A 6,074-nucleotide genomic window follows, 5' to 3' on the forward strand; every position below is an offset into this window, starting at 1 on the left:
AATGTGGGGTTCACATCTTAATGTCAGCTCATATTCAAAATCATAATACTTCCTATTCAATTTCTTTTAAAAGTAACAGTACAATAACCCCATAAACAATTAACTTTTCATGTTCACAATGGAAATAAGTCCAGCTTTCTTCCAACAGGAATAGCTGCAGAGGCTAAACATTGCGTTTACCCCAAATATGTTAAAAGCAGAGTTATTGTCACTTGCAACACAGAACAGCTATATCATGTGCATCATATTCTCATGGAACACGGTCACACAGGAACCAGGCTACCTCCATACCACGCAGATCTGAACCCAATCGAACTTTTACTGGCGAATATAATTTTTTTTATTGCTGCCAAAAATGTGAAGTGTACTATTACTGATGCTAAGAAATTCGCAGAGGAGCGGTTTCTTGAAATTGGTGTAAACAAGTGGACTGGTTGCTGTGCCCTACTGGGACAGAAATATTGCTGTTGAACATGAAATAGAAAAAGTGATAATTGAACTGGGTGTAGAGAGAGACAGCGAGAGTGAATCGGATTGTGAAAGTAACTGACGTCTGTACGTTGTAAAGTTAGTAAATTTGATAGCATATGACTGTATAAACAATTCGTAAATCATGAAACGATTGTTTTGTCAGAAGTGTTGATTTCCGGGAAAATTCTGTAACGAATCCATGTATGCATCCATGTATGCTTCGCACGAACGCAACATTAATAACATTCTCTGCTCCCCTTTAATGAAGTTAACTCGGCCTGCCGCTTGTGCCATTTGACCTCTCGGGTCATGCATATGTATAGTAGCTCAGGTCAAGCTGAACAAGCTGTATATGCCCACAATCGAGTTTTATCCACTGCAAGTATTAACCAATAACCGACTGGTAGAGAATACGATGATTTTACCACACTATGAAGTGGACATAACACTCTTTCCAGATGTGTCCTCAAAGACGTGCTGTCAGACGAAGATTCGCGTAACAACTGGTCTTCAGCAATCAATGATTGATCCAGACTCCATTATTTACAGACCGCCAACATACAGGCGACGAACAGTGTATGGCGAACAACTTTTAAAGTTAAATGACGACAAGACAGAATACATGATCATTGGAACAAAGGCACAACTTCGGACAGCTCTCACTACAGCACTGACAGTAGGTGCAGGCACTGTTCATCCACTCATTCAAGTATGGGAGACAGCTTTTTCAGCTACCGATTCTGCTCTGTAGAACACTGTTCCTCACAGCCTCAGATCTTCAGCGGGCGGTGTGGTAGCCTTGTGGTTAAAGCGTTGGCTCGTCACGCCGAAGACCCGGGTTCGAATCTCCACATGGGTACATTGTGTGAAGCCCATTTCTGGTGTCCCCCGCCGTGATGTTGCTGGAATATTGCTAAAAGCGGCGTAAAATCAAACTCAGTCAGTCAGTCAGTCAGATCTGCAGCAACCCTCGCTCTGTTCAAAACACTCTTGAAAACACATCTCTTTCAAGATGCTTACTCTCTTTGATCAGTAGCAAATTCCCTTACAGTTTCTATCAGCCTGTTTTTGTGTCAAAGCGCCACTGAGCAGCATTGGTTGGACATTAGGTGCTATGTAAGTGTATTAATATTACAAACATTTGATTCATTATTATTATTATCGAACAAACATGTTTCATCAACCCCATCATTAGTATATATTAGGTTTTGTTTGTTTGTTGTTTAACGCCGCACTCTGCAATATTCCAGCTATATCACGGCGGTCTGTAAATAACCGAGTCTGGACCAGTCAATCCAGTGATCAACATCATGAGCGTTGTTCTACGCAATTGGGATACGATGACGCGTGTCAACCATGTCAGTGAGCCTGAACCCAACTGATCAAGGAACAGATGTTGTAAACATTTTTGTGTGACCAAGCCAGCGAACCTGGCCAGCCGATCCCGTTTGTCGCTTCTTTTGACAAGCATGGGTTGCATTGAAGACCTATTCAGGATCTTCACGGGTGTGTTAGGTATAGATTCTAAACGCTAACATAATGTTTTGGATAGGCGAGCAAACGTCATTGAACTACCTGTAATTTATTTATTCTTGTGAATACCCACAAGAAACGTGTCTTTACAGGAATATATTCATATACTCAGGAGTTAACGGTGGTAAGTTGGTTAACCAAAAAACATATAATCATTCTATACAACAGAGATCATGAAACATTTGTCGCTTTTCCTCGCCGGTGTTTTCCTTTCACTCCCAATCAGCAGATGATCCAGTCTGGTTTGACGGGTTATGTTTGTGTAACAACTGACGGCCATCTTGACTTGTGACATGTGGCAGGTGGCCCTGAAAGTGAAGGTTACGTCCCTGTCTCAGGAAGATGGATTAGTACGGAATCAGCTGGATAACATATATGGACGTCAACGCCTATATTGCAATTACGTTTCTGTGTAGGATTAATACGGACAGACGCGGATTGTAGTTTTTCTAAAAAGGTAAACAAAAGGTCAGGGAATCTGTCTTTTCGATACTAGTGACTGACGACATGTCATTTCATCGTTCATCTGGATTAATATTTCCAGAATGAATCAATTTATTGTTTTATGAATCTTATACAACTCAGAAATATCAGTCAAAGGTGTTTTTTCACGTACCTGGTTGTGACAAGTAAGTATATTTCATATTTCAAAGTCTAGAATATGATAACACTTCCCACCGTAACACGTTGTTCGACGTCCCTCCTAACACCCAACACGTTGTTATATCCCTCCTAACACCCAACACGTTGTTCGACGTCCCTCCTAAAACCCAACATGTTGTTCGACGTCCCTCCTAAAACCCAACACGTTGTTCGACGTCCCTCCTATGGTTTTTCCGATGTTTTTTTTTTCAGGTATTAGACTAGCACACTACATACCCTTTCAACAATGACAAATGGCTGTCTATATCAAAGGTGGTCGTTTCTGTTTTATATGTTCAAAACTTTATTCGGTTGATGCCCTGGAAGTGTATTAGTGTCACACTCTCATCTATTTATCATCTACGTAGATGATACTTACATCTATGTAAAATATACTTTCATCTACGTAGATGATACTTACATCTATGTAAAATATACTTTCATCTACGTAGATGACATCTAGTCTGGTTTATGTGAAAATATACATCTATGTAAAATATACTTTCATCTACGAAGATGATACTTACATCTATGTAAAATATACTTTCATCTACGTAGATGATACTTACATCTATGTAAAATATACTTTCATCTACGAAGATGATACTTACATCTATGTAAAATATACTTTCATCTACGTAGATGATACTTACATCTATGTAAAATATACTTTCATCTACGAAGATGATACTTACATCTATGTAAAATATACTTTCATCTACGTAGATGATACTTACATCTATGTAAAATATACTTTCATCTACGTAGATGATACTTACATCTATGTAAAATATGCTTTGTAAAATATACTTTCATCTACGTAGATGATACTTACATCTATGTAAAATATACTTTCATCTACGTAGATGATACTTACATCTATGTAAAATATACTTTCATCTACGTAGATGATACTTACATCTATGTAAAATATACTTTCATCTACGTAGATGATACTTACATCTATGTAAAATATACTTTCATCTACGAAGATGACTACGAAGATGACTTACACATCTATGTAAAATATACTCATCATCTACGTAGATGATACTTACATCTATGTAAAATATACTTTCATCTACGTAGATGATACTTACATCTATGTAAAATATACTTTCATTTACGTAGATGATACTTACATCTATGTAAAATATACTTTCATCTACGTAGATGATACTTACATCTATGTAAAATATACTTTCATCTACGTAGATGATACTTACATCTATGTAAAATATACTTTCATCTACGAAGATGACACTTACATCTATGTAAAATATACTTTCATCTACGTAGATGATACTTACATCTATGTAAAATATACTTTCATCTACGTAGATGATACTTACATCTATGTAAAATATACTTTCATCTACGTAGATGATACTTACATCTATGTAAAATATACTTTCATCTACGTAGATGATGGTGGTATCTAGATACATCTATGTAAAATATACTTTCATCTACGTAGATGCATATACGAAGATGACACTTACATCTATGTAAAATATACTTTCATCTACGTAGATGACACTTACATCTATGTAAAATATACTTTCATCTACGAAGATGACACTTACATCTATGTAAAGTATACTTTCATCTACGAAGATAACACTTACATATACTTAGATAACACTTACATCTATGAATACGATACTTTCATCTCAATACATGATATCATAATCGTGCTTGTCGATACAGAAGAGGTCTTGAATGGCATAGTAATCTTTCTCTAGTAACACAAACTCCATGCCTTTGTTGGTAACTGGGTAAAAGTTACACACATATTTATGAATCTTGTAGCAAGCAGAGCAACGTTACAAATAGGCGGTTGCGTTACACTGTGGACATTTCGTATTATAATTTCCGCCATTGTTATCACCACTTACGTCACAATTCATACGTAAACACGGATCACGTGATACACAACATCTGCAATACTGCCATACGGTGAAACGTAAGCCACCTCCCATTTTTACGACAATAAGGACAACAAAAAATAGGTCATGCGTTTTGTTAAATTTTTATTTTTTTATGAAAATAATCCTTGTCATCTCTTTATTGACATTGTCAATGACAAGGGCAACAAGGTTATGAAACACAACGTTTCAGTCAGACTGTATTCTTAACATATGGCCGATGGTACACGCCCCGCTACAGGGCCAAGGAGCTGAATAAATCACGAATTCCAATTCATAAGCCTTGACGTTATCAGCATGGGGAGATGCTTGGCATTTCCATCACAAACTCTTCTCATTTCACAGTTTTAAAGAAAGTTACACATCAGTTGTTACATTCATCAAAGTCCATTGCCCCAAAATTAGAACAATATAAACCTTTAAAAAAACAACCGAAATTAATGTTTTAACACATACAGAGCATTTTAGTGTCATTATCAGATGTGTTTTGGAATTTAGTGTGTGAATTGGTTTCTTTTATTGTCTTACGTCTTTGGTTTATTTTATGTATAAAAATAGTGAAATCTTAATTTGTTTAGAAATCGTATCATGAGTTTTAGATACGTGTATTAAAAAGAATGTAACACAGACCATTGTATTGTTTTGTTTATCGATTGTCGTGCCACAGAGACCTGGATATAGTGGAGCCTGGGCCAGAAAAAAAACATTAATTGATATTTGGACACCGTCTCCCGCCACAGGGAAACGACTTAAGGCAATCAACAAGACCCCCGCCCCCCCCTACTTAACACAACCGAACACCCCTCAATCCCCGCCCCTACTACCCCCACAACCCCGCCCACCCGGGGTATTATTAACGGATGAGACTCATACATGATTGTGATGAATATGTTCATGTATATCTCTCTATCAGTTATGTGTGATGTGTAATATGATGCATGAGCACATTGTTCCCGATTTTCAGGCAGCACTTGCTTTCTTTCGAACTATTACACTCGATCATGAAAGGAAACTTATGAAGTAGAAAAAAAACAAAACATGACTGTCAAAGAAGTCTAAACACATGAAGCACAGAAAGCGTAAACTTAAAGGCCACCAAATGAAATGAGAATCAGCTGAATGAGTGAGCATGGTTTTACGCCGCTTTTAGCAATATTCCAGCAATATCGCGGTGGGGGACACCAGAAATGAGCTTCACACATTGTACTATGTTGGCGACCGAACCCGGGTCTTCGGCGTGACGAGCGAACACTTTAACCACTAGGCTACGGTCATTTAATCAATAAAAAATAAATTAAATCCTTAAGGTAGAAATATATTACACTGTAATTTCGTCTTTAGCTTTTTTTTTTGCGTGTAAAAATTATGTTTTCATTGTTTTTCACTTTTAAGCGTCCTGTGAACGCTTATCTGTGTTTTTAGCTAGTTTGGTTTGCAATTCATTTGATCAATATTCAATGGGTTTTTATATTTCACGTTAATTTCTGTAGTTTTTAAGCA

Source organism: Haliotis rubra, unplaced genomic scaffold, assembly GCF_003918875.1.
Source record: "Haliotis rubra isolate DU_JTF1 unplaced genomic scaffold, ASM391887v1 Scf856, whole genome shotgun sequence".
In the NCBI taxonomy this organism is placed as follows: Eukaryota; Metazoa; Mollusca; class Gastropoda; order Lepetellida; family Haliotidae; genus Haliotis; species Haliotis rubra.